Source organism: Oncorhynchus kisutch, linkage group LG6 (assembly GCF_002021735.2).
Source record: "Oncorhynchus kisutch isolate 150728-3 linkage group LG6, Okis_V2, whole genome shotgun sequence".
Classification (NCBI taxonomy): Eukaryota; Metazoa; Chordata; class Actinopteri; order Salmoniformes; family Salmonidae; genus Oncorhynchus; species Oncorhynchus kisutch.
The window spans coordinates 61141815-61163909 of record NC_034179.2 but is presented as its reverse complement, the minus strand read 5'-3'; the positions used below and the strand labels follow the sequence as shown (position 1 = coordinate 61163909).

The following is a 22095-nucleotide window of genomic DNA, read 5'->3' as shown; positions in this document are numbered from 1 at the left end:
TTTTTAGGTCACTCGTTTCAGTGGTTTTCATTGGGAATCCAGATTTCTAAGGGGCCTTCTTGCAGTTCCTATCGCTTCCATTGGATGTCAACAGTCTTTGGAAATTGGTTGAGGTTATTCCTTTTGTGTAATGAAGAAGTACAGCCATCTTGAACGAGGGTCACTTGAAGTGTACTGTTAGATAGCTAGCTTTCTGCGTGACCAGAAAGCTAGCTTCAGTTTGTTTTCTTCCTGTATTGAACATAGATCATCCCGTCTTCAATTTTATTGATTATTTACGTTCAAAAAATACCTAAAGTTGTATTACAAAAGCAGTTTGAAATGTTTTGGGAAAGTTTACAGGTAACTTTTGAGATATTTTGTAGTCACATTGCTCAAGTTGGAACCGGTGTTTTTCTGGATCAAACGCGCCAAATAAATTGACATTTTGGATATATATTGACTGAATTACTCAAACAAAAGGACCATTTGTGATGTTTATGGGACATATTGGAATGCCAACAAAAGAGGCATGTCAAAGGTAAGGCATGAATTATATTTTTATTTCTGTGTTTTGTGTCACGTCTGCAGGGTTGAAATATGCTTTCTCTCTTTTGTTTACGGAGGTGCTATCCTCAGATTATAGCATCGTTTGCTTTCGCCCGAAAAGCCTTTTTGAAATCTGACATGTTGGCTGGATTCACAACAAGTGTAGCTTTAATTTGCTATATTGCATGTGTGATTTAATGAAAGTTAGATTTGTATAGTAATTTATTTGAATTTGGCGCTCTGCATTTCCCCTGGATTTTGGCCAGGTGGGACGGTCCCACTTATCCCAGAGAGGTTTACCCGTCACGTCCTCATTTTCGCTGCATTAAATTACAGGTCACTCGTGACGTTTGCTAGCTAGCTACAGTAAGGCCTAAAGTAAGGCCACCAGACTGTTAAACAGCCATCACTAACATAGAGAGGCTGCTGCCAACATACGGACTCAAATCTCTGGCCACTTTAATAAGTTGACTTAATAAAGGTATCACTAGTCACCTTAAATAACGCTACTTTAATAATGTTTACATATCCTACATTACTAATCTCATATGTATATACTGTTCTATACCATCTACTGCATCTGGCCTATGCCGCACTGCCATCACTCATCCATATATTTATGAACATATTCTTATTCATCCCTTACATTTGTGTGTGTATAAGGTAGTTGTTGTGAATTTGTTAGATATTACTGCATTGTCGGAACTAGAAGAGAAGTGTGCTCTTCACGAATGAATTCTGGTTTCAACTGTATCGTAATTGCATCTCAAATCCAAGATGGCAGCATGTCAAGTCGTTTGTCTGTGACTAGTACATTTGAACCTACTAATAACCTATTTATCTGTGGTTGCGTAACTTCGTTGTTGTGTAGTGCAAACTATTTTATTTTTGCTGGTGTAAAGATCACGGGTCCTCCTCAACTCGGCACTTCATTACTTGAAGTTTACCAAAGGAACCCTATCTCTGGCTGGCCTGAGTTCCTCCTTCGTCTGCGGAGTGTCTTGTCCAAGCTGCTCCTTTTTGCTCTTCGCCTGGCTGTCAGTGGCAGCTCAACAATCAACACCCAATCTACTCACACGCGCAAACACTCACATTCAGACTCATACATACACGCTGTCTCTCTCTTTTACCTTCGTTGGCCTATAATTTATTTTTAAAAATGTCCGAGAAAATAACAGTTTTCGTGGTATTGCTTTGTGCACTGACTTTACTGAACTCTGGAGAAAACGAACATTGTCGCTGGGTGAGTATATTTGACAATGTGCTCTCCCGTCCATTGGACATTTTGTCTGCAGGAACTCGCTCTTTTTCACTTGTCCAAGTGCGGATGTATTTGTGGCATGATGTGAATAGTACGAATTTTACCAAAGTCTAATGGTTTTTAAATGACTTTTGTATTGTCTGGCAACTCACTTGTAGAATTTGCTTGCAGTAGGTCTCTTAAAAAAGAGAAGCCGTGCAAGGTTATTAAACAGAGGTGCATAGTTATTCTTCTTTTGTTGATATCAGGTAATGTGCAACCTAACCCTGGCCCTGATATGCAATGTCTCCAAACCCCCTCTGATTTGAAATCAAGATCTGGTTTTGGTATTTTTCATTTAAATGTACTGTGGTCAAAAATGGATGGGGTTAGGATTTGGGCTAAATCAACTGATGCTGATGTAATTGTGTTTTCTGAAACCTGGCTCAGCAAGTCTGTTTTTGATAAGGATATTTGTATAAGTGGTTACAATGTTTATCGCACTGATCGGGTTAAGAAAGGTGGGGGTGTGGCTATATATGTAAAATCTAAATTCCATGTAAGTGTGGCAAAGTCTGAAACTATTTGTAAACAGTTGGAATTTCTTGCTTTGAATATTGAGGTTTCAAAGGGTTTCTCTATAACTGTGATTGGCTGTTATAGACCCCCCTCTGCTCTCGGTGATGCATTTTCTTCTTTGATGCACCTTATGTCTAAACTTCTTTACAGTGAAATGATCTTGATTGGTGATCTCAACTGCTGTTGGTTAAAGCCGGTGTCTGATGATTTAAAAATGTTTTGTAATTCTATGAATCTTACCCAGTTGATTAACTTACCCACTCGCCCAAATCTTAAATGCCCAGATAAATCTACCCTGATTGATTTGATATTGACAAATGTTCCACATAAATATTCTGCGGTTGGTGTTTTTTGTAATGATTTATGTGACCATTGTGTTGTTGCTGTTAGAAATACGAAGGTTCCAAAGACAAATCCACGTTTTATCCGTAAGAGAAATTTGAAGTGTTTTAATGAGCAGGCATTCTTTCATGATTTGTTTTATTTTGACTGGAGGAAGATTGAGCTTATCCCTGATGTGGAAACTGCCTGGAAATTCTTTCATTATGTTTTTTCCCAAATAGTAAACAAACATGCCCCATTCTGCAGGTTCAGGGTTAAAGAGCGGGATAATCCATGGTTTTCTTCTGAGCTGTCTTGTATTATTCACAACCGTAATCTAGCCTGGGCTAAAGCAAGGAAATCACGTTCTGATGCTGATTGGCTTATGTTTAGGCAGGTACGAAACAAATGTTATTTTCTTCTCCGGAAGGCCAAGTCTGAATATGTATGTCTTACCACTGAACCTGAATGACCCTATAAAGTTTTGAAGGCTATTAAGTCTATTTCTGGTAACAGTAATGTTAATGAATTACCGTCATGTGTTTTGAAGGACTCTGTTGCTATATATGACAACTGAAATGCTGAATTGCGTCAATGAGCACTTTGTATCATCTGGTAGGCTGTTTGATTCAGTGTTCTCTGTCTCTGTACAGCCCTGTGTGGATGAACAAGTGAGAGCTGGTCAAACATTTAGCTTTTTGCCATTCTCAGTGCAGGTGGTACATAAAGCCTTGAAATCCTTAGATCAGAGAAAGCCTGCAGGTCCTGATCTTTTGGATCCCTGCTTTTTAAATCTGGCATCTGATTTCATAGCTGAACCACTTACATCTCTGTTCAATCTAACCCTGGAATGTAATGAAATTCCAAAGATCTGGAAATCAGCATTTGTCCTACCACTTTTAAAAGGGGGAGATCCAACTCTTTTAAATAATTATAGGCCAATCTCAAAGCTGCCAACCCCTGGGGAAAATACTTAATAAAAAATACAAATATTTTTTTAATAAAATAGTAAATAAAAACTAACTCTTTTATCAATGTACCAATTGGGCTTCAGGAAGAAGCATAGCACAATTACAGCAGCCAGGAAGGTTTTAAATTATATCACTGAAGCCATTGACAAAAAACAGCACTGTCTCACTTTTTATTGATCTCTCTAAGGCTTTTGATACAGTTGATCATGCTATACTAAGGCAGAGATTGTCGAGTGTAGGTCTTTCGGAGCATGCAGTTGCATGGTTTGCTAACTATCTGTCTGATAGAACTCAGTGCACTCAGTTTGATGGGCTTGTGTCTGTTAAATTGTCTGTCTTGAATGGTGTGCCCCAAGGCTCTGTACTTGGTCCTCTCTTATTCACTATTTATATAAATGATTTAGACAGTGTCCAAAATGGACAACTTCATTTTTATGCTGATGATACTGTTATTTACTGTTGTGCCTCGTCTCTTACAAAAGCTTTCCAGAACATGCAAACTGCTTTTTATACTGTTCAACATACCTTGTGTCAATTGAAGCTTATTCTCAATACTGAGAGAACTAAACTAACTGGTGTTTTCTAATGCAAGAAATAGACCTCTGAACCTTTACCCTATTACTACCTGCCAGGGCAAGGAGATTGAGGTTGTAACCTCGTATAAATATCTTGGAATTTTAATTGATGACGGCCTCTTTTAAATTGCATATTCAACAACTTACAAAAAAATTGAAGCTGAAATTGGGATTTTATTTTAGGAATATGGCCTGTTTTTCTTTTGAAGTCAGAAGGAGGCTAGTATCAGCTACATTTATGCCTTTACTAGACTATGGGGATATTTTATATATGAATGCTTCCGCTCAGTGTTTGAGATCAATTGACACTCTTTACCATGGCACTTTGAGATTTATTTTAAACTGCAAAACCCTTACGCACCACTGCACTTTGTATACCAGGGTTGGCTGGCCTTCTCTAGTCACTCGTAGGCTCAGTCACTGGTATACTTTTATTTACAAAGCCATTTTGGGTTTATTACCTTTTTATTTGTGCTTGTGGTGGGTACTCTCTTCGTTCGCTGGACTTTATCCTGCTAACTGTTCCAAATGTCCGAACTGAATTTGGTATAAGGGCTTTTATGTACTCTGCGCCATCGTCTTGGAACACCTTACAAAATACTTTTTAAACTGGAAGAACCTGTCCCGATTAGTGTTTTTAAATCACTGATGAAGGATTTTGAGTCTGATTCCCTGACCTGTCAATGTTTTTAATTTGCTGTTTTATACTCTTGTGAATTCAGTGGTTTTTACTGGATTACTTGTAGTTTTTCATGTTGTCTAATTTTTTTGTAATGACTTGGTGCTGCCTATCTTGGCCAGGGCGCTCTTGAAAAATGTATTTTAATCTCAATGAGCCCTTCCTGGCTAAATAAAGATTAAATAAAAAAATAAGCACAAGCATTTCGCTACACTCAAATTAACATCTGCTAACCATGTGTATGTGACTGATTTGATTTGAACATCAACCCATGTTTACTGCTGTTTGATATGGAACGCCGTTTGGGTCTTAAAGCACGTGGTCAAAACGCGATCTTAATGCTATGTGTGTAAAGTAAACAGGTGCAGGCGCTAAATTAACACGTGCACGCATTAAATTAACGTCTTCATCCGCTAAATTAACGCCTACACGCGTCAAATAAGCACTTGAAAATGTGCTTGCAAGCGGTTCAACATGTGCTAAATAAACGTCTGCAAGCGTTCCTGCACACATCAACGCCTACAGCTGCTAAATATACACCTACACACGTTAACTTAACGCGTTCCTTAATATGCACATTTTACTAGCCAATTTCCCTAGCTCCTCCTTTCAATCAGGTTTCAATAATCAGTGTACAGTCAGTTTGATGCAACAATTGAAGATGGCGAGAAGAAACTTCCTTACCCGCTGCAAACAGACCCTAAATGACTGCACTCGATAATCCTGGACTTGATGTCATTGAGTCCACGTTAACAAGGTTGATTATTTTTAAATACTATTATTAATCATAAAGTTGATCCGCACACACCGGCCTTCGCTGCAGTGAACGGTGCAGTCTTGTAACATTTTTACAGCCCTGCTAGCTACATAAAGGTGATTTGTCGAGGAGTACTGACGTGAAACATGTTTTTGTATTTTTAGGCATTTTTGTATTTTCAGATATTTTTAGGCTGGATAACTATAATTGCAATGCCAACTAGCCTTAGCCGCGCTAGCTCGCGATTAGCATGAAAACATTTACAAAACTCCCATAAAGCACATTTGACCTAAGACAACCCTGTAAAAACTTTGCTAATATCTACAACATACCAGCTTTCCAACAGCACAGATATGATTTTTGAATACCCTTTGAAATGTTAATATTTCATCTAAGCCTATGATGCAGAAATGAACAACTTCAGAACCAGGAACGTTAACGTTAGTACTATGGCACTGTTTTAACAGGAATCGCAGTCCTATCGTCTCTATTTTCACAAAACTGTCGTCTTGCAGAATGGAAACCATGCAGAGGTGCCTTGACTGGGCTAGGGGGAGGCTGCTAAATGTTGCTTCAGCAGATGATCTAATTGATCAAGTACCTCAGTTCATTCAGGAGATTCGTTCATCTGGCTGGCATGCACAACAAGGTAAGCAGCATTGTAGTGGGTTTGGTTGAGTTTTTCACTCTTCCTTCTCCTGCTGCCCATTGTATTTGTTCTTGGTCAACATTTCAATGTATGTCTTGGTTAAAAATCCAATATTGCTTTCAGTGCGTCTCATGGCAAATATTCTACATGTGTCCTGATCAACACTCAAACATTGTCTAAGGTCAGTTGTTCTTGGGCGTAATGCTATAAACTACAGACTTTAGATGCATGGTTTCCAGTTTCTTACCAATCAAACAGTTTTAGAATGACTACAATCAAGGCAGGACTTTAAAATGACTATGATGATGTACATTACCTCATCCCTGTCCATTTACACTTTTTTTCCCCAGACACTTCAATATGTCAAATGCACCGTTATATTCTGACATGTCAGACTTGGCTCTGGATGAAAAGATTAAGGACTTGGTGGCTGTGAATGACAAACTTGGACCGGAAGCTGTTCGAGCACAATTAGGGGCATTGGGAATCCAATGTGAGGGACAGCATGATTCGTGTTAACCCGAGGGCAGCTGCCCTCAGAGCCATGTCGCAGAGGCTACATAGAAGGTCATAACGTGTTGCTGGACAAAACTCGTTATGGCACCTTGATGGAAACCTCAAACTGATAAGGTAGATGTATCTTTGTGATCGACACAATTATCTATATCACTGGTGAGAAGTTGTACATTGTAACATCTCAAATTGTTCATCAACTTGTTCATCAACAACTAGTTCAGTTTAGCAAGCAATGGCCCAATATATCAATCATGTGGATAATAATTATTTTGTGTTTCTGCCACTTCTGTGATCAATAGAATATCTGCATCATGAAATTAACAAACATGCCTATATTGAGGACATACTGAGGCAAAAAAAACTGTTGGAACAAAGTATTTGTGCCTAAGTGTGAACAACAGGAGAGTCTGTCCTCCTCACTCATTAACTTGATTCATTAACATTGTTCCACATTTTGGATGTTAATTTAATATCAGGTCTGCTGCTTTGTTATATACTGCAGGAACCTGATGCAGCATCTAAGTGGTAAAGGAGGATGGTGATGTTTGTATATTTCATGTGTTCAGCTTTTGTATCAACCAGTGCTGTGTTTTCTGATTTAGGTGGAGGATAGTTATACATGGTGGCATTGATGGGTACAGCTGCCTTGTTGTGTTTCTTTGTGCTTCCAGCAACAATCGCAGCAGTACTGTAATGGATTGCTTCATGAATGCTGTCTCCAGATATGGCGTTCCCTCCAGAGTTCGGACGGACCATGGAGGAGAAAACAACACTGTCTGCTTGTTGAATGTAATACATATTGAAAATATTATTTAAAAAATAGAGCTACATGCATCCTTAAAATGTTGTCTTGACCTACACATTGATTACATTCTATAGTGAGGGATGCATGCAGCTACATTTTTTTTCTGTAAATCATTTTCAGAACGCAATCACAATTATGTTTGACAGCTTTATTGCTTTCTCCATGTTTTTGAAATGTATAAGCCTTTAAATGACCTTTTACTGACTTTCTACAAATGAGGCTATACTTGTGGCAGCACCTATTCCTGTGACACCGCTTCTTATGGCCCCCCTCCACCTATACCACTTCCTGTGGCCTCCCCTCCACCATTCCCTGAGGCTTATCGTCCACCACACTCTTCTGTTGATGTTGGTGATGACAATGAGTAAGTCATCCCTGTAAATAATCAAATGTCTTGTTATTACAGATGAATTGTGGGAAGTATCTGAGCTTTGTTATTCTGAATGTCTCTTTTAGTGTTGACCGCCAAACACTGAAGTTAATGAGATGCCAACCAAATTAACATGATGAGGGACAACGTTTATGATTGTGCAATGAGAGGCTTTAAGAGAGCCCACTTTAATCCGGAGGCAAAAATAGACATGGTTTAGGGATGCTGACGGAAAAGGGGTAGCTGATGAGGGTGGTTCCTCAAGAAAAATTATCTGGCTGCTAATGAGTGCCATCCATTCCTCTGCAATATTTGAGGGACCTGATTGACAAAAAAGGCCTTTCTTGCAACTCTCAAGGTGAGTTACACCAACAAAGACACATTTGTTTATGGCAATATATGACTTGAGTAAAACATTTGATTTTTGTATGTAATGTGTCCCTTATTTACTGTTTGTCTTCTGTGTGACAGCAACATGGGGGTGTAGAGCCACATTTTTTCAGAGGCTATACAGACAAGTGTGTGACCTACAACCTCCTGTGCCAGAACTGAAAGAAATTGCGGAATATGACTTCAGAGAGAAGTTGGAGAAGGTAAGTACTTTATACTGTGATGGATGTTATGTTACTGTTAATTTGCACGTAAATTGGCAGTCAATCTTTAAGGGCAGTGATAATCAGTTTATTGTTTTGCTAATTTGTCCCAAAACACTCATTATTGAACTAAGATCCAGTTAGCACAAACTTTTGACGAGGCACAGGAAGTGGTCATGTTGGGTCCAGTGTGATACATTCGTACATTGGAGAGGGATGCTCTGGTGGAGTCAGCCACAAAGTTCTACTTAGAAAGCAGGATACGGGATGCTCTTGAGTAGTGTTTCCATATCTAAGGGATCTCAAGTTTAGTTAAATTCTTCAGGGCAAATTCAGACGTATTTTTACTTTATAGATTAAAAGAGGGTCTGGAGTGTATGTCTCATGCCTTACATGAATAGACACAAGCCTCTTCAGAGGTTTTCATCTACGCTGAGAAACCTCTTTTCAAAGCAGAGCGCTCCCCACCTGGTACCAATCAAAGAGCAATAAAGAGAGAAGAGTCATATGTTTCTGGAGGGACTGACTTCTGGAGGTGGAAGGTTAGATGCAAAACCATGATCATTGAAGTAACACGGCCCACATCAGTAAAACATCACCTAATCACTCTCACAACTGTGGGACAGCATTATTCCTCCAGCCTTATACTTCCATGGGCCCCCTAAGAATGTAATAAATTAAATCTGAAACTACTTTCACTTAAGAGTATTGTGTTCTCCAATAAGTGTTACTTATGGACTTTAATGTCCCCCACTTTCCTTTTTTTCAGGGGGAACACATACCCTTTAACCATGGAGAAGATTTTCATTTTCACTTCGGGGGCTTCAGCATTCCTAGGCTGGGATTGCCAGTGGAGCCACAGCTACAGTTCTCTGCAACCGCACGGCAAGCTGTACCGGAGCACCAAGTCTAGGTCCAAGAGGCTTCTAAACAGATTCTACCCCCAAGCCATAAGACTACTGAACATCTAATCAAATGGCTACCCAGACTATTTGCTGATACTCTATCTATGCATAGTCACTACAATATCTCTACTGTTGCGCCCTGACCATAAAGAGACATTGTTTCTCTATGGTGAAGTAAGTCAGGGTGTGACTGGGGGTGATCTAGTTCATTTATTTCTGTGGTGTTCAAGTTTATTTTCCATGGTGGTGATTTGTATGATTCCCAATTAGAGGCAGCTGGTAATCGTTGTCTCTAATTGGGGATCATATTTAAGTAGTTTTTCCCACCTGTGTTTGTGGGATATTATTTTGTGCATCACTTAGTCACGTTTCTTTAATGTTTTGCTTAAGTTTCACTTAGAAATAAAGACGTGGAACTTGGTTCGTCTCTACACACTATCGTGACATCTACCTACATGTATATATTAACTTGACTAACCAGTGCCCCTGCACATTCTCTGTACCGGTATCCCCTGTATATAGGCTCGCTATTATTTTACTGATGCTCTTTAATTATTTACTTTTCTTGACACTGCATTGCTGGTTAAGGGCTTGTAAGTAAGCATTTCACTAAGGTCTCGACACCTGTTGTATTTGGCGCATGTGACATACATTTTGATTTGATTTAAGGGGAATTATCCAAAACGTTTATTGCTTGACCACCTAGTAAATTCGGGAATACTGCAGCCAATGTTAATTGATGTGTCCCAAAATAATTGATATTATGAATGTTTCCGACAGGATTGTCCCATCAGCACAAAAAAAAAAGTTGTGTAGTGAAGGTTTTCAAAACAATCAACCATAATCAATTGGACACAGTAATACATAATGCAGCTTTATTAGTGGGTAAACTGAGAATTATTCAAAGTAGTTAAGTCATGTATGTCAAGGGACTGTTACAATATGTGCAATGTTACAAATCTTTCAGTAAATATGGACATTTCATTTGCATGTTATGGCAATTAGACACTAGTTAGTACACAGGTCGTGGTGCAGCAAGTTTGAGGGTAGTGGAGAAGCACAAGTGGGACTTTCACGCCCTGGCCATAGAGCCTTTTTATTCTCTATTTTGGTTAGGTCGGTGTGACTAGGGTGGGTGTGATTGGTTTCCCAATCAGAGGCAGCTGTTTATCGTTGTCTCTGATTGGGGATCATAGGAAGCAACACTGATGGACAAATTTCACATGCTGTTGTGCAAATGGACAACAGGTGGAAATTATAGGCAATTAGCAAGACACCCCCAATAAAGGAGTGGTTCTGCAGGTGGTACCACAGACCACTTCTCAGTTCCTATGCTTCCTGGCTGATGTTTTGGTCACTTTTGAATGCTGGCGGTGCTTTCACTCTAGTGGTAGCATGAGACGGAGTCTACAACCCACACAAGTGGTTCAGGTAGTGCAGCTCATCCAGGATGGCACATCAATGTGAGCTGTGGCAAGGTTTGCTGTGTCTGTCAGCGTAGTGTCCAGAGAATGGAGGCGCTACCAGGAGACAGGCCAGTATATCAGGAGACGTGGAGAAGGCCGTAGGAGGGCAACAACCCAGCAGCAGGACCGCTACCTCCGCCTTTGTGCAAGGAGGAGCACTGCCAGAGCCCTGCAAAATGACCTCCAGCAGGCCACAAATGTGCATGTGTCTGCTCAAACGGTCAGAAACAGACACCGTGAGGGTGGTATGAGGGCCCAACGTCCACAGGTGGGGGTTGTGCTTTACAGCCCAACACCGTGCAGGACGTTTGGCATTTGCCAGAGAACACCAAGATTGGCAAATTCGCCACTGGCGCCCTTCAGATGAAAGCAGGTTCACACTGAGCACGTGACAGAGTCTGGAGACGCCGTGGAGAACGTTCTGCTGCCTGCAACATCCTCCAGCATGACCGGTTTGGCGGTGGGTCAGTCATGGTGTGGGGTGGCATTTCTTTGGGGGGCCGCACAGCCCTCCATGTGCTCGCCAGAGGTAGCCTGACTGCCATTAGGTACCGAGATGAGATCCTCAGACCCCTTGTGAGACCATATGCTGGTGCGGTTGGCCCTGGGTTCCTCCTAATGCAAGACAATGCTAGACCTCATGTGGCTGGAGTGTGTCAGCAGTTCCTGCAAGAGGAAGGCATTGATGCTATGGACTGGCCCGCCCGTTCCCCAGGCCTTAATCCAATTTAGCACATCTGGGACATCATGTCTCGCTCCATCCACCAACGCCACGTTGCACCACAGACTGTCCAGGAGTTGGCGGATGCTTTAGTCCAGGTCTGGGAGGAGATCCCTCAGGAGACCATCCGCCACCTCATCAGGAGCATGCCCAAGCATTGTAGGGAGGTCATACACATTGGTTTTAAGGACATTACAAAGTTGGATCAGCCTATAGTATGGTTTTCCACTTTAATTTTGAGTGTGACTCCAAATCCAGACCTCCATGGGTTGATAAATTTGATTTCCATTGATAATTTGTGTGTTTGTTGTCAGCACATTCAACTATGTAAAGGAAAAAGTATTTAATAAGAATATTTCATTCATTCAGATCTAGGATGTGTTATTTTAGTGTTCCCTTTACTTTTTTGAGCAGTGTATATACAGTGGGGCAAAAGTATTTAGTCAGCCACCAATTGTGCAAGTTCTCTCACTTAAAAAGATGAGAGGCCTGTAATTTATCATAGGTACACTTCAACTATGACAGATGAAATGAAAAAAAAATCCAGAAAATCAGTGTTTTGTGGGATCTTGTTTATGTGTAGTTGCCTGTGAGCACTTCATTTACTTCGCATTTCATTCGTTCTTGTTTTTTGTGCGTTTCATTCAATAAACATGTGGAACCCATATCACGCTGCGTTTTGGTCCGAATGTTATTACGACGATCGTGACACTTTGAGTGAAGTAACTGAGGGCAGAAAAGGAGATCAGGGTGCCCAGGAACTTGAAGCTGCTGATCATCTTCATGTACAGTAGATGGGAGAATGGTCAAGTATCACCATCTACTTTGTTTTGCTTATGCTGAGACTTGTCCTGTCACCATTGTCATTTGTTGGGACAATAGGCAAACTGGAGTTGTACATAGTGTAGCACAATCTATTGTTCCAGTTTTTTTTATCGTTATCGACTGGGCTGCAGTGGAGACGGTAAGAAGCGGCTCTCCTTCCTATTGGCTGAAGACATTTTGCCTGACGTCAAACATTAAGTGTCAGATTGGAAAAAATGTAAACAGAACCATAAGAGCAGATTACTTTCATCTTTACTGGCACAGTTGTAAAATGTGTAATTGTAGTCACTTTCAATTGATTCATTGACTCCAAGAACCATTGATTGTTGTTCATAACATTAACAACTGACAAACGTTGCTTGACTGTAAATTGGGATACATGTTTTAATAACATTGTATATTTGATTGGGCTTAATGTTGTATACCTTGTCTTGTGCATGCATGCCAACCAGGTGAGAATCACCAAAATGAATTGATACTTGATGAATCAGGTCTTCTCTGGTGCTTTATCAGCCTCCCCCTTGCCCACTCCAATCTCCTCTTCATGGTTCCCTTCTGCAAGAGACAACTGTGGAAATAAAGCAGTACTGGGTATATGCCTGAAGTTATTTTACCCTAATAAGCTTTGATGGAATATATGTGAAAAGGGAACGTGCACAATAAAGTCTACTTTGTTCGAAAGCTGACATGTAACGTCCGATGTTAAAAAAGGTTTAAGGTTGTCACTAGCCAAATTTGTGTCTTCATGCAATCGCAAGCTAGCGCAACTAACGCTAGCATTTAAATGAAAGCCAGTCAGGCTGATGTTGCCTACCTTAAGTTGTTTTGCTTAAATACAAGGCGTTGGGCTAAAAACGTAACTCAAAAACAAGCAAAATAAAGACAATAGTCCAAAAATCGAGAACTACCAGGATTGTCCGTTGTCTAGTCTATGTATGCCTGGCCCTGCATGCAAGCAACAATCTTGCTAGTATGTAAATTAATTTACCTTGATAGTATTAACACAGTCCAATGTGTTTCCGTGGCTGTTATAGTTTACATGTTTTTTTCAGCAGGGCTTTTAATAAAACACATGACGGTGCCATTCACTGCTAATAGTAGTATGACCGTTCGAAGCTACGGTTAGCTAAATTAGCTAGCAAAATATGACTTAGCTTATGCTAAGCACTGCTGATCCTGGTGATAGATTAATGTTAGCTGAATTGTATTGCCAGTGATGAGATACAGATCCTTCCAATGTAAACTAGCTGATAAACTTTACGATTCAGTAACAACAAATTTCAAAGACAAAACCGTTACCTTGTAAAGGTTCAAACTCTGCTTGCAGTGGAAAAGCAAGTTCCTTCAAACTGTGAAATGAGGAGCTAGGGAAATTGGCTAGTAAAATTAGCATATTAAAGGAACTCGTTAAGTTAGCGTGTGCAGGTGCATATTTAGCAGCTGTTGGCGTTAACTTGACGTGTGCAGGTCCGCTTGCAGACGTTTATTTTGCACATGTTGAAAAGCCTGCAAGCACATTTGGACGCGCTTATTTGACGTGTGTGGGCGTTAATTTAACGCCTGCGCCTGTTTACTTTACACACGCAGCATTAAAAAGATCGCGTTTTGACCACGTGCCTTAAGACCCAAACGGCGTTCCATAGTGTCAATTCAAATCAATGAGAGAAGCTAGCAATGCAATGTTGCATTTCTTAACTGGCAGGGTGTTCGTGTCTACCGTCTGAAAGGCACTTGAAGCACGTAGCTAACATGAGGTTAATCCAGTCAATTGCACCATAGCGATTACGTTTTAGGTTGGCAGGGTTCACACACAATAGCTGAATTTGCAGAGCTAGCGAGTAAACATTAGTTAGATACTAGCTAGCTTGCTATTTCATTTATGTGACGTCGTCAAAGATGGAATCTTTGCTATCGTCAGTTTATTCCAAGATCAGCATGCAGCTGTATTGCTTTTAAGTCCCTATGATAAACTGAATTCCATACTGAACAGAACTACACTCTCTTCTACCATTGTCTTAAATATCTTTAATGGTCACGTTGCAAAAGGGGGACTTTGAAGCACCTGTGCGCCGATCTTGGAGGAAACTGACGATAGCAAAGATTATAACAAACACCTCAGAAACGGAATTGGTGCTCGCTAGCTCTACAAATTCAGCTATTGTGGGAAGCCAGACAATATAAATTGAAAACATAAACTTTATTAAAATTAAAAGGTTGCAGCTTACGTTGTGTAAATGGTGAACTCATATACAGCTGTCAACCCTTGTCACTGCAATCCGTTTCACATTTGCTAGCTGACTAGCTTGCAGATCGAAGCCCATTATGGAATGTTACTAGATGATAGAAACCCATATCCTACTGTAAATAACCTGCATACTGTATGTGTGTGTGTGTCGCCAGCCAGGTAGAAAAATTGAAGAAGAAGACGGTCATCAGAGCATTTTTCAGTACACCAAAACGCAAAGTAAGAACCATAGTAGTAGCCTAATATCGCAAAGACTAGTTTATAAAATGTTAATAAGAAGAAGTGAAATGCTAATGGAAATGTTGCATAATGATGTCATTTGGCAGATCATCAGACAACAGATGGCACACAGACAGCAGAGCTGGGGACAGATAGGCAGGGACAGGGAGTCTCAGGTAAGTTTGTTGAGTCTTTGTTTGGCAACATTATGTAAGGTTCTCTTTTTTTAGACTTGGAAAATACCATGGATACCCCTACTCTCAACTTAAACTGGTGACTGAACCAAGATTTGTTTAGGGTAATGGTATTGCTGTTGTGATTACCCTTGTAATCACAATACCCTTGTGATAGTTTTGGGTACCGGTAGTTAGGAGTATGGCAAACACCTTATTTATTTTCTAGGACACCTGGTGTTGTAGGTGTCCAGGAGGACAGGCAGTGTGCACCTAATGATGCATTTGGTTGAGCATACTGCCCTCTGTAAAACCTTGCCGTCAGTGGTGGTGGAGTTGCCATACCAGGCTGTGATGCAGCCCAACAGTATGCTTTCGATGGTGCTCCTGTAGAACACCGAGGGCCCTCGGGGACAGACCAAATTTCTTCAGCCTCCTGAGGTTGTGTCACTGTCATGCCGTTTACCTGGCACCACGCCATCAGAGTGCATTCCTCCTCTCTGTAGGCCATCTCATCGTTGTTGGTAATTAGGCCTACTGCTGTCATGTCTATAGCGAACTTGGCCACGCAGTTGTGGGTGTACGGTAATTCCAGGAGGGGACTGAGGATGCACCCTTGTGAGGCCTACCTTCACCTACCTTTAATATTGCCTACCTTCACCAACTGGGGACAACACGCCAGGAAGTCCAGGACCCAGTTGCATAGGGAGCTGGTGATAATCAGGCTGCAGTGTAGACCTACGGGTTTTCACTACCACCGGACCTTCAGAGACACTCAATCTTTCTACCCTTTTGACAGCCTCCACATAGGAGAGACTCTCCTGCCTTGATTTTGGCAACCTCTCACCCTTAAAGGGCTCTCCAAGGATTGCACTTCGTGCTCTCCAACACAGTTACAATATTTTGCTCCATGGCTATTCTCTTCTACTAAAAATGTGAAATCTCCTTCATAGTGATCTTTTCCACGTTTCAGCTTCTCTCGTCTGCAGACACTTCTTACATGTCCAAATATTTTACAGCAAGAACATTGTAAAGTTGGTTTACAAAAGCTCTGACAGAATAGTACACATATCACAGCTGCACTAGAGTAGGGCAAGACTCCACATAACAAAAAAACACTAGAACAGACAACGCTTCTCCTTCCTGCTATTAACCTTACGATTCATCCTTCGCGCATCAACCACTCCTGGAATGTTCATTAAATAGAGTAATGTCAGCATTATCCGAGACTCCAGACATTTCTCCATTGAGAGGTGCCCTGCGCCATAGCGCAAAGCATGATACATAATATCCATCAGCTCAATTGATATCCAACATACATTTTTTCTGATCGGCAGAAACCAGAACAAGACTACTTCTCGTGATCTTCACTGATTCTACTTTACCCAATGCTTTGTCCATAATTGTGGATGTTTTGAACGGGTTCCACAAGTCGGCATGTCACAGTTTAGTGTGAACCCCTTATAACTCCATCCAACACAGGATTTAATGTTCTCAGGCACACAACCCCAAAACAGAAGACAGGACAGGTAAGTTTTATTTTCAATTCATAGGTTAATATGGATTGTACCCCACCTCCCACAGCAGACTGTACGATTTCCAGGACTGTGTCGACACAATAGACCCTCCCCCTTACTCCCTCAGGTAAATATCGGGCATGTAAAAGTGAAACACTGCATTATTCTGATATGGCACTGCAACAATATGGTGAAAGGCACTACAAATCTCACTCCACTGAACACGGAATTATTCTGATGTGGCACCGCAACAAGATAGTTATTCTAAGGGAAGGCACTGAAAACAATATGCTGAAAGGCACTACAATCTCACTCTGGTGCTGCACACGATATGGAACCCTCCCCTGGCCCTGCTCTACTCTGCCAACCTCTCTAAAGGACAAAATAGGGAGGGGGAAAGACAGACAAGACAACATATACAGGGTGGAGATAGGTTCCAGTGCAAACACCCATTCTTTACCTCCTTTTTCTCCCCTATTTCATGATATCCAATTGTGATCCAAATATGATCTCATCTCATCGCTGCAACTCCCCAACGGGCTCGGGAGAGGCGCAGGTCGAGTCACAGCCTCTTAACACCCGCCTTCTTAACCCAGAAGCCAGCTACACGAATGTGCCGGAGGAAACACTGTTCAACTGACGACCAAATTCAGCCTGCAGGTGCCCGGTCCGCCAGGTGCCTGGCCCGCTATGGGACTCCCGGTCACGGCCAGTTGTGACACAGCCTGAGATTGAACCCAAATCTGTAGCGATGCAGTGCCTTAGACCGCTGCGCCACTCGGGAGGCGCACGACATGGACACTTGCATTGGGGCTCGATCCCCATGGAGAGACATTCTCCGATCAACTCCCAGCACCGAACAACACAAAACACAGCGCTTTTAAAGGAAATGATAGCCAATCCCCAGCTACCTGTCTGATTAGCTAACTCGCTGCAGGCGCATATGATCAATCAATCAATCAAATGTATTTATAAGCCCTTTTTACATCAGCCGATGTCACAAAGTGCTATACAGAAACACAGCCTAAAACCCCAAACAGCAAGCAATGAAGCACGATGGCTAGGAAAAACTCCCTAGAAAGGCAGGAACCTAGGAAGAAACCTAGAAGAACCAGGCTCTAAGGGGTGGCCAGTCCTCTTCTGGCTGTTCCGGGGTTGAGATTATAGCAGTACGTGGCCAAGATGTTCAAACGCTCATAGATGACCAACAGAGTCAAATAATAATAAGTGGATGTAGAGGGTGCAATAGGTCAGCACCTCAGGAGTAAAGGTCAGTTGGCTTTTCATAGCCGATCAATCAGAGTTAGAGACAGCAGGTGCGGGACATGGCAGCACGTCCGGTGAACAGGTCAGGGTTCCATAGACGCAGGCAGAACAGTTGAAACTGGAGCAGCAGCATGACCAAGTGGACTGGGGACAGCAAGTCATCAGGCCAGGTAGTCCTGAGGCATGGTCCCAGGGCTCAGGTCCTCCGGGAGGGAGAGGGAGAGAGACAGAATTAGATGGAGCATACTTAAATTCACACAGGACACCGGATAAGACAGGAGAAATACTCCAGACATAAGACTGACCCTAGCGCCCCGACACAAACTATTGCAGCATAAATACTGGAGGCTGAGACCGGAAGGGTCAGGAGACACTGTGGCCCCGTCTGACGACAGGGCCAACCAAGCAGGATATAACCCCACCCACTTTGCCAAAGCACAGCCCCCACACCACTAGAGGGATATCTACAAATCACCAACTTACTACCCTGAGACAAGGCTGAGTATAACCCACAAAGATCCCCCCCACGGCACGAACCTGGACAAGAAGATCACGTCAGTGACTCAACCCACTCAAGTGACGCACCCCTCCTAGGGGCGGGATGGAAGAGCACCAGTAAGCCAGTGACTCAGACCCCGTAATAGGGTTAGAGGCAGAGAATCCCGGTGGAGAGTGGGGAACCGGCCAGGCAGAGACAACAAGGGCGGTTCGTTGCTCCAGTGCCTTTCCGTTCACCTTCACACCCCTGGGCCAGACTACACTCAGTCATAGGACCAACTGAAGAGATGACTCTTCAATAAAGACTTAAAGGTCGAGACAGAGTCTGTGTCTCTCACATAGATGGGCAGACCATTCCATAAAAAGATAGCTGTATATGATGATGATAACATGATAACACTAGCCCCACCACCCACTTATCTATCAATCCATCTCGTGATGGGTATATCATTTTTTTCCCACAAAAAAATGACTCCTACAAGATACAATGGTGTATTATCAGAACTACACATTATTTCCCTTTTTTTTCCCAACAATTTTGCTACTTTTCCATTCTTCTGGACCAACGTCCATTCATTCTTATTTCCACCGCCGTGAGGTTCAAGCATCATTACCGCTTCTACCAAACGTAACATCTGCGCATGTCCGCTCTCTTCTTTTTCTTCTTCTTTAAAGACTACACCTATTGGTGTATTGCCGCCACCTATTGTACGGGGTCTTCTTTGACATTACTGCGGTTCGCAAACAAAATATATAAGTGCATTCCGCCACCTGTTGTTTTGGCTGTATATCAGCCCAAATAATGAACAAAATAAAACTCAACTAAATTAACTAAACAAAACTCAATGTACTCCTTTATTCAGATTCAACTGCCAACACCAATCACTACCGGCTCTGGGGCCTGAGAAGGAAGAGCAACTTCGGACAGTATTATTTGCAATGTTTCGGCAAATGCTATTTATGTCCAGTTTCTTTGACTTTTTGTTAGTTTGTGCAGTACAATTAACCACATGTGCAATAAACACCATAAAATCCACCTTCTTCACAATCAGCATATCAGCTGTTGAACAACATTCTGAATCTCCACAGTCTGCGGAGCATCCATCACCATCTCTTCAGCTCCCTTTGTTCAACAACGGCTTGGACATAAAACAACGGCTTGGACATAAAACAACAGCTTGGACATAAAACAACAGCTTGGACATAAAACAACGGCTTGGACATAAAAGATGTCTGCTCTCAGAAAAAGAAAAAAAAAGAGTGGAAGCTCTTTTCATGTCACTTCGATACAGCTACACCAGCGGTTCCCAAACGCGACACTGCGTGGGGTCGCCTGATATAAAAAATTCAAAAATCATTGTGATGTGTTTAAGCTTAAAAATCTAAATGATAATTATTCAAATCTAAAAGATACAATTCAACCAGAGGAGAGCCCTTAGATCGTGGGAGAAGGCCGCACTTACCGTTGCACTTCAGTCATTCCCACGGTGAATGACTAGGCCCGCTATGCTATAAACCACACACTATTGCAGAGACTCTGATATTACCGGCTGCAATTGATGTGGTGAAAACAATGTGTGGGGAGGCAGAGGCACAGAAACTCACATCAATACCTTTGTCAGAGAAAACTGTTAAACAAATCATTTATGCTATTACTAGCAATCAAGAGGAAACTCTGATTGAAGGACTCAAACTCCCCAGTTTATGCCCATGCATTGACTTTTGTTTACTGTACATGTCGGGGGATGTTATTCATGAGGACATATTGTTCTGTCTCACGATTCCCGAGTATGAAACGGCACAGTTGATGTGTGCTGCGTGGCTATATATGGCTATATTGACGAAAACCATATTCCACGGGATGGAAATGTGGACTTTGGCATAAATGGGGCTTCATCTATCAGGGAACAGGGGCAGGCCTCTCTGCGCTCTACTTATGAATGTGTCTCCTTCTGCCATATGGAGACATTGTATAATACACAGCTGGTGGCAAAAGAGCTGCGCACAGAACTTTAGGGAGATATACTGCAGCAGGCAACTTCGATTGTTAGCTACATCAAACCACATCAACTGCACGCACGCCTGTTTGAAAAACTATTTCACAATGAGGCTTGGAGGTTATCGAGGGTGAGTGTTGGAAAGATTTTTCGCATTGAGGGAGGAACTGTTGCCTTTCACAATGAATGCAAAAAAAAACTGGTTGACTTTCTGGGTAATGAAAAGAAAATCTTTCCTATGTAAACGACATACGGTACTTGCAAGCATGCAGCGGAAATACAAAAACCAAGCGACTGATTCAGAGGAAATAATTCTTATTGGAGTCTTTCAAAAGCTAACCATGCCCCTTTCCCTCGGCTGTGCATGTTTCTAACAGAAAACAGCATTATAAGTGTCCCACACGAGTGATCACTCACTGCTCACCTCCAATGCTTGGAAGAGCACTTTGGGACCTTCTTCCCAATCCATTTTGACTGTGATTCTGGCTCAGTTGACATGCGGGTAAGGGAAGTCATTCAACTGATTGAGCTGTCATGTGACCGAATGCATTCAATGGTCACTATGGAGGAGTTTGTGTTCCTATCTCAAAGGGAATACCCTGCCGTCTCCCTCTGAGCAATAATGCCGCATACAAAAGAACTGGGAACTCGGAAATCTCCGACTTCAGTGTGTTCAAGACAACTGGGATCTCGGGGAAAAAACTATCTCCGACTGGGAAAAATCATTTTGAACGGTCATTCCAACTCGGGAACTCTGGCCTCTTTCTAGAGCTCCGACTTCCTGACCTGAGGTTCACTGGCGTCATGATTTGACCTCAAATTTTTCAGAGTTTCCAGTTGTCTTGATATCACCATCAGTGCTCTGGGGCCCTGAGAATTTTCATATATCAAAATGGGGTCATGGCATGAAAGAGTTTGGGAACCCCTAAGCTACACACTTTTTTCACAGCACTTCAATAGAGCTAAGGCCAAAAGTGATTTTCGTAGCAGGTTAGGAGAACATTTTCGCTAACCCTAACCCTACTCCTTTTCCTAACCTTAATCTAATTCTCCAAACCTGCTATGTTAATTATTCTAATCTGATGCATAAATTCTCCTAATCTGCTAGGAAAAGGTCACTTCTGGTCATAGCTGTATCTAAGTGGTGTGAAAAGAGTGTTTCTCAGCTCTTTACATTGCATTCAAAGATCAATCAACATTTTAAAACTATTTATTGGATTTAGTTCAATCTTAGGTTATAAAGTATGAAAAAGTAATTTAAGAAACATCTACAAACAGCACAGATTTTCATTATGTATCATACTATTTATTAGTAACCTGTACAGGCTGTGTACTGCATCAATAAATACATGACTTGTATCTAACAACAATGGCATGGAATCATTGTGAGGTCAGATGAATATTTAACAAATTCTAAAGGTTACCACAAAAAGCAATTTATTGCGTCTCCCGAGTGGCACAGCGGTCTAATGCACAAAAAGACCCCTCAACACCCAAACACACACGCACAACTTGTTGCAGAATCCTCAGCACGGCCCCCCCCAAACCATGCCCAGCGTCAGCTTAAAATCAGACACTGGTACAAGGATTGGGAGAGACTGTACTGAGAGAGTGAGAGGGAGAGAGAAAGAAAGAAAAGCACGAAAAAGAGAGGAAAGGCGAGAGAATGGTTGAACACAG

At 41.8% G+C, this 22095-nt stretch overlaps 1 long non-coding RNA gene across 5 annotated transcripts; it reads left to right on the top strand.

Annotated features, from left to right (window-relative positions):
- The first annotated feature begins 468 nt into the window (after positions 1 to 468).
- Positions 469 to 9908, top strand: LOC109893128 (uncharacterized). Of its 5 annotated transcripts, none has more exons than XR_002255731.2 (9): positions 1332 to 1771; positions 6166 to 6299; positions 6423 to 6480; positions 6650 to 7604; positions 7840 to 7984; positions 8077 to 8348; positions 8462 to 8583; positions 8939 to 9125; positions 9353 to 9908. It is a non-coding gene; the product is annotated as an uncharacterized LOC109893128 (long non-coding RNA). The 5 variants fall into 5 exon arrangements; XR_004210361.1 differs by lacking the exon at positions 8939 to 9125 and having other exon boundaries at positions 1345 to 1771; positions 6650 to 6929; positions 7418 to 7604; XR_004210360.1 differs by lacking the exons at positions 1332 to 1771; positions 8939 to 9125 and adding an exon at positions 469 to 520.
- The last annotated feature ends 12187 nt before the right edge of the window (positions 9909 to 22095 follow it).